Here is an 8511-nt window from a genome sequence, read left to right on the forward strand (position 1 = left end):
ATCTCATGCTTAAGACTTGTTGTCATGCATTAAATATTAAGTCCTGAAAGTAATGAAGTTGTGAAAATTGAGTCTTGTCATATACATTTTAGAACTACAAGTCATTAGAATGAGATCTAAACATCTGTTTTTTGGTGAATCTACAAGGGAAGGGCCATCAACTATTCAGGCAAGTAGCCACCTCAGTGGACTCAACACCTGACTCATAGTACCCTAAATCAATATTTTAATCCTGGTAAGGCTAGTACGTTCCAAAAAAGGTTAAATTACTTTCTTTACTCAGCTTTAGAAAAAGGAGTATTGACATTGTGTAGTTTAGAACTACACAATGTCAATAGTAGTTTAGAACTACACAATGTCAATAGTATGATTCAAATAGTAAGGATTTTCCTAAAACCTGGAGTACTAAGCATGTATCTCTCAGATCTCAAAACATGTAGACATGAGGAAAGGATCATTTAGGTTGATACAAAAATATATTCAGATTTAAAAGGGGTGTACAGCCCCAAAACTTAAAGTGATGCTTGTGACTAATCAAGTCACAAGTTTATATGAAACTGTTTCCTTTTTTCATTTTCATTATTTTGCATTAAGGCCAGTCAGTTAGCTTGCAGTTTCCCTAGTGATTCATCACTGATGGCCAATGTACCATGTTGATTTCAAGCCCTGATGAGCAGCAGGCAGACCCAACGAAGCCTAAACAATCTATAATCAGATTTTACTAGAAAAACTATATACCTATACCTATAACAGAAAAATGCTTAAAATCCTTAACAAATGTATTTATTATTTTTAGTTTAGTTTTGTTTTTCTTCCTTGACCTTCACAGCTCTCAGCTCAGGCTTGATTAATTCCTGTGTGTGTATTTAAGGAAGACAAACTTTCAGAAGCATCCTAAATGAACTATTGCTTTTTTAAAAAAAATAATACAGGAAAGGGATAATTAACTTTTTTTTTTTTTTTTTGGTAAAAGTGCAACACATCCTCGAATAAGCAAGATAGAAAATATATCTGTTCAATTAAGATTATTCAGAAAGGGACTATCATCAACCCTAGAAGGAAAAATACCTGTGTTCTTAAATTTTCTGATTGTCTCTCTTGTTTGCACTTCGAATATAGCCATTTTTTATCTGACTCACTACTGCAGCAAAAACCTGACTTAGTGTTCCAATAGCTATTAAAATTTTCAGTTATGAGGGTTTTCTCTTTCTGTTGTCCTTTTTTCCCCTCTACCAAGCTCACTCAATGCAGAGATGCACTGTGACACTGGCTTAGAGCAACAAATATTGATTTGTTTCCTCACAAGTCTATTAAAAAAACACACTGTTAGAATTATAACCTGCTGTAACTGAACAGTTGTTAAAGTCCATTTTTTTTTTCTTTTTTGGATAGCTACCTCTCTATATTTTGGAGGGATCAAATCCTAATTTTAAGTTTTCCTATTTTCTTTAACCCGCATTTTTAAATTTAAAAAAAAAAAGTTTTCTTAAATGAATTTTCTGCCACAGAAAATAATGTCTTCAATCCAATGAAGTAGTTTAAACTGGATGTGCCTGACATCATGCCAAAATTAAATATATTTCCAAACATTACATGTGACTATATCACATGTAAGACACTATTCTACTATTGATATCTTTTCGAACTAAGGGTTCAAATAATTGTAGTTCTAAGTTATATGTTGGCTTATTATGTGTTTTAGACACCTAACTACATGCAAGTGCTCAGCTTACTCATACCATCAAAAACTCAAAATTGTTATTATAGTGATGTGACATATAAGACAGAATTAGTGCCCAAAAGGGTAAATTTTCACACCTGAATTTTGACTGGCTACCTAAATCCCTATAATATTTAGAAATGGATGGAAGTAAGATATTCCATGTCACAAATCTATGTCACCTCCTCTGAGAGGCCTTCATTACCCTTGCTAACTACTTAGGTCTTCCCATCATACTCTTCTCAGCACCTGGTTTATTTCCTTCATGGCACTTATCATGATCTGTACTATTTACCACTGTAATCCTATTGACTAACATGTGCCTAGCACACAGTAGGTACTCAAGAAACAAATGTCAGGTGAATGGCCAAATGGTTGAATGATTTTGCTTTGGGATAAACCTACATTTATTCTACAGCTTTGGATTATAAAAATGACATTCTAAAAATATAATCCAGCTCTTGTAATTGTCAAGTAAAATTCTAGAGTATTGAGCAAATATTTTCAAATCAATCAATATTTCTTGTACCATTATACAGTTTGTGGAAGATATAAGAAATCTAAAACATGATCCGCACATACAAAATGCATCGTTAAGGAGCTTTCTCCCTTCAATAATTCCACAATTAACAAATGATGTAGAAAAGGTCCATTTTCTTTTTAGGTTTATCCACTTCCACAATGCTTTGCCAAAGGCTACCTCCTTCCCCAACTTTACCTGAATCAAAATAGGAAATCATTTAAGCTATCAAGTCATATTAAACTACCGGTCCACAATCTCTTACTCAAATCCTTGAGGCCAGATGAGTTGTGGAATTCAACCTCAATTTTTAAAAAACTTTTATTTTATCTTTTACTTTTGAAGGGTAAAGCCATGCCTATACCACACACTACATGATACCCACAGTTTGGTGTGGGGCCACTTGAACAATCAAACAAATTAACATGACTGTAAGAAAAACCTGTAAGTATTTGGAATAAATTAAGACAAATGGCTGGTTTCAGTTCAGGTCCTGCTGACAAATAAATTGGCGGGGTGGAGGTGGGGGATTAATTTTCAAAACTTGTTGAGTGTCAGAACTGAGAATAGAGTTTGAGGCACTGAACTGACTTTCTCCAGACATAAGACAATAAAAGCAACATCTAAGAGGCTGAGTGCCAAAAGGCATCTCAGGGAAGATGAATTTAGGGTAGTGCTTGCTATAATGAGGAGAGAACAGCTCTTGTGTTTCCACAGGTTCTGCCCATAGGCATGAGTTCAACTCAGGAGGAAAAAGATCTGACCAAGATTGGGGAGAATAATTATAGAAAATGCCATGGGATTAGGAAGTGTAACTGTTTTGATGGAAAGAACACTGCAAGAGGCAGAGAAACCAACATTTTTGAGCCCTTCCTGTGTGTTCATTAATTCATTTGGCTATTTGTTTTCCAGAGTTTATCATGACAGGCTTCATTCTACGAAATGGAGAAAAAGGTGCACAAGACACAGTCCCCACCCTCTGGAGCAAATGGCTACTCTTGGCCGAATGCTCACAATGTGCCGGCACCTAGACATTCTCATATCTCATCTCATTACTTTAATTAGGATTCCAAAAGCATGGATTTGAGGTCCTGCTCTGTCATTTCCTAATTAAGGCTTACAACTTCTCTGGGCCTCCATTCCCGATGTGCAGCATAAGGACTAATCACCAGATAGGGAGGCTTGTTGAGAGGAAGAAATGAGATGCGTGAGAAAGAATTTTGAATATGAAGGGTCGAGCTTGAGAGAGAATCAGTTTCAGCGAGGGCCCTCTGAGAGCACATGATTGACTTGGAGGGGGTGGCTAGGCACAGAAAAGCTTCTAGAAAGTGGGAGTGATGTGATGGCGTCTCACAGCTAGGATCTTCCTTCACACAGGCTGTGTGCGGGCCTCCTCCACCTCTCGCCTCGGTCACTTGAACAGCCCACAGCAACGGCATGGGACTGGGGAGCGGGGCGGCCACCCTCCGGGTCCCCCTCTATCCCGGCCTGTCACCTGAAAGAGAGTCTACTACCTGAAGGAAGGTCCAGCTACCGCGTCTAGGCCTTTCCCCACACAAATTCAAGGCCCCTGGTCCCCAGGCCGATCCTCCTCCTCCTACCAGACCCAAGCGCCCTCGCCCTTCCCCACTTCCGCTTCCTCACTTCCGGCCCCTCACTTCCGGCCTCTCCTAGGTCTACTGTCTCCTGCTCCCAGGGCCTCGAGAAAGAGCGGTAGTGGGGTTAAAATAGCCCGGCTTGCGGTATCAAGCGTTATGAAAGTAAATGTCTTCATTTAACAGTCTGTTCCTCTGTGGTGCTGCCCTAATTCACCTTTCAAAGAATAAATTTTACAATTTGTGTTAGTTTATTTTTAACTGATGGGAAATGCCATCCGCCGCTGATTTCCACCTCAAAGGACAACAACAAAAAAAACATAATAATAATTTCTAGGGATGAAAAGAGCAGTGTGTTTGATGGACAGTGATGGAGTACCTCCACTGACAGCCTTGGGTACTACTGATGAGTAGTCACTGAAATATTCAACAGATCTTCAGTGAACACCCACTATGCACCAGGCACCCCACCATGCAGTAAGGACCCAGACATAAAATGAATCCAATGCTGTATGAGTTTGCAGGCTAGTGGAGGTGACAGGTACCACCACAGACGGCTGGGACAAGATGCGTATCGCATAATGAGGGAGGAGTCAGCGCCTAATTCTGCCAAGGGTTTCACAGAAAAGTTTACATCTGAATTGAATCCTAAAAGAGTGACAGGGAGTTCATTGAATAGACAATGTAGAGGAGCCATTAGAGGTGAAGGACACATCAGGTGTAAAGGCTTGAAAGCAGAGAGAGAGAGCCTATTATCTTGGTAAAACTGCCAGTACCGTAGTTCCTATGGCTGTTGCAAAGGCTGTTAGTAGGACAGCAGAAGGAGATGAAGTGGCAGAGGAAAGTCAGATTATGAAGGACCTGGTCCATAGTACTAGGTGATTTTATCCAGTAGGCATTGAAACTATAATGAAACTCTTGTTTCAAAGCATGTTGGTGGTTGAGTGGACTATGTCAACATTCCACTAGGGTGGAGGGAAAAGACTTAGAGAATAGGTAAATGCTTAGTAGATGAAAGTGACATTTGTTTTCAGTTCCTACTACTTCACTTATAATTATTTTTACAACAGCCCACATTACTGATACTGACATGTAGATAGATAAGTATAAAATAAGATGATAGAAGATGTGAAAGAAGTTGGCATGTTTGAAATATTGCGTAGCTGGCTATAATATAAAATAGTGGGGGTAGCAGCCAGAGCGCAATTGAAAAGGCGGCCTGGAAACAGATCGCTCGGGCCCTTGAATACCATGCTAAGCTGTTATTCTATAAAGTAGTGGGGGACAAACAAGTATTTTATATGTAGAGTTATAGTTTATGAAGATTATTTTCTATAATTGTGTATATAAATTTCAAAGGAACTCTGAAAAATAGGCATTAATTATCCCATCGTACATATGAGGCAGTGAGTTAGGGGAACATCCATTCATTCTACATTATTGAGCACCTGTTATGTGCCAGGCACTATGCTGAGCCATGGGAATACAAGGAAATTACAGTCTAATAGTCTAATAGAGGAGAGAGGAATAAATCAGCAGTTATAATGAGATGCCATGATAAAGGCAAGTATAGAGTGACATGGGAGTAAAAAGGAGATTTGTCTAAACCTACAGTTAGGGATGGCTTCCTGAAGGAGGTGAACTTGAGCTGAGTTTGCATAACAAACAGGTTACATGAATTGCCCAAAAACATTTAACTTGCAAGTGATTTAGCTAGAACTTGAATCCAATCTGCTGCATACAATACCCTTTCTTCTACCCCAAAGACTAATAATCTTTGGTCCTTGATGGTGAGCTCCGTTGGCATTCTCAGTCACAAGTCTACCTGTTGTATTTTGAGAAAGTCAGAGATCCCAGTTTTTTCTTTTTAAACCCATTAATTTTCTCCTTTTAGAATAAATCTCTGGGTGAGTTCAAAAGGGAGTTGATTAAAGTTTCTCAAAAGTGGAAAGGGTAGAAGGGTGAAGTAGATAAGGGTAAAGGCAGTCAAATATATGGTGATGGAAGGAGATTGGACTTTGGGTGTTGAACACACAATGCAATATCCAGATGATGAATTATTGAATTGTACACTTGAAACTTATATAATCTTATTAACCAATGGCACCCCAATAAATTTAATTTTTTAAAAAGTATAAAGTGTTACCTACCTAGTGGAATTAACTCTGTTAAAATAACATTGCGTAAAAGGACCTTCTTATCTGCATGCCTCCATTTGGGGGCACCATAATTTAGTTGCAATACTGTAGTATACAGACATTGCTTTACAGTAGTAATTCTGTGTGTTCTCCACTACCCCCTGCCCCGCCCCCCAAACTCAGAGTTTTACAAAAGCGAACAAAGTTTTCTTCTCTTGGTTTCTAGGGCATCAATGCTTCTTCTCATCTTGTCTGGTTTCTTCTCATTTCTCTGACCTCTCAGCTTTGGAGGGATCTGTTCTCTCTGTATTCATTTTTAGGTGTTTTTGTAGCTCTAAAACAGTCTCATAGGTTTAAAACATCCTTTTCTCTTAACAACTCTCAAGGTGTTAGTATCAGCCCTAACCTCTCCTGACCTTCCCACGGATATTTCTCATAGACATCTCAAATGTAATATGTCCAAAACCAAACTCCAGATCTTCCATAGCTGCTCCCCTGTCTCAGTAAATGACACCTTCTTGCTTCTAGTTTATCAGGCCATGACGTTTGAGTCATCATTGATTCCTCTCTTTGTCTCTCATATTGCATCACCTTTAATACAGGTGGCTACCAAGCCTGGGTAATATGTGGTCAGTAGGCAGTAAACAGTTTATCAGTGTCATGTTCTAATACAAAATAAAATAATAATATATATGTTTCCAGACTTTATGGTCACTCTGTATGTTCGGAATTCAATCACTTCCCACCATCTTCGCTTCCAACCACTTGTCCTAAGTCACCATCCTCTCTTGCCAGGGCTGTCGTAGTAGCCTCCTTACTGGCCTCCCTGCTTCTGCTCTTGCTCTCTTACAATCTAATCTCAACACAACCACCAGAGCAACCGTTTTAAAACTTAAAACCTAAGTCAGATAGTATAACTCCCAAATTCAAAATCTTCCATTGGCTCTCATCTCACTCAGAGTAAAATCCAGAAGTCTTGCCATGGCCTGCAAGGCCCTTCGTGTCCTGGCCCCAGCTCCCTCTCCAACCTCCATCCCAACTCTTCTCCACCTCACTGACAGTGGCAGGCTTGCTCCTACCTTAACACTTTGCACCTGCTGGTCCCTATTCCTGCAAAAGCTGTTACCCTAAAGAGTTATCAAGCTGGCTTCCTCACTTGGTTTTGAACTTTGCTCAAACATCCTTTGATCTCCCAGTAAAATTGCAACCCCCCAGCTCAGCCGCACTCCCTGTGACTCTGGCCCCATTTTATGTTTCTCTGTGGTGGTATAACCATATGACGTATGTGTTATTTCTCCCTATGCCAGAAAGTATGACCCGGGAGAGCAGGGACTATGTTTTGTTAACTGATATACAGTCCCAGCACTTAGAACGGGCTTCATACAGTGTAAGTGTTCAAATGTTATTTACCAAATGAATGAAAAGAGAATGTCTGGATCTATACTATTGAATGTGAAGGACACATTTTACCATAAAATTTGATTAAACATTACTATGCACAAGAAGTTCTAATATTAACAATGATGCCCTAAAAAGGAATTGCTAAAAAATTTTAAACATGTATGCTTTTAAAAGAAAATTTCCCCATTGTGGATAAGTTCAGATTTCACATATTCCTGAATCTTCCCAATTTTGCAGATATTTTTCTGAGCAACCATGAAGGTGAGGACTGAGATGCTGGCATTCTCACATTATGGTCCTTATTCTTAAGTCCTGCCTTTGCACTTGTTCACTTACAGACCTGGCATGAAATAAACCACTAAAATGGCCTTGCTTTCCTTCCAATAGGCTCTGTAACACATCTGCTGGTCATTACTTAACTACTGAAATAACCTCTCTTTGAGATTTTCCTGTTCTGCACTCTGCCCGCCACTTGAAAAGGGAGGAGTTATATTCTGCTCGCTTTGGGGTATACTCTATGGAAAAGAGCTTCCTTATTAGGGCACAAGCTGAAAACACCATAATACTTCCCATAGAGCTCTATTCAACTTTTTTCCTCTTTCTTCCCACTTCCCAGCCATGAAGTTTAGGGACTCAGTGTTTAGTCAGTTCAAAACCACTGACTTGGGATAAGGACTGTGGGTTTGAAAGCTGGCAATGAAACTGGTGGGTGTAATGATGATCCAGGTCCTTAAACCATGAAGACTAAAGAACACTGAGGCCAACCTTGACTTGTCATTGTTTTAAAATCGGTAACATGTTGTTATCTTGAAAATCCTATCTTTATAATATGTGGAAATAATGGGGATCCTGTTCAGACACAATTTGAATTTAAGAAAATTCAACAAACTAGCACTAGTAACAAGGAAGTCTTTCATTAAGAGTTAGGAGTAGCAAATTACTTTTTCAACTCAGTCGACAGATATTTACTCAGCACCTACTATGACCAAGGCACTCTGTTGATTCTACATCAAATTTTTCTTTCTATTTCAATAAGAATATTGAGCAACTGTAACCAAGAAAAAAATTAAAAAAAAAAAAGATTTAAGTATAAAGAGGAAAAGGGATAGAAAAAGATTCCATTTAGCAACATAGAAT

This window comes from Rousettus aegyptiacus, unplaced genomic scaffold (genome assembly GCF_014176215.1).
Source record: "Rousettus aegyptiacus isolate mRouAeg1 unplaced genomic scaffold, mRouAeg1.p scaffold_m13_p_2, whole genome shotgun sequence".
NCBI lineage: Eukaryota > Metazoa > Chordata > Mammalia > Chiroptera > Pteropodidae > Rousettus > Rousettus aegyptiacus.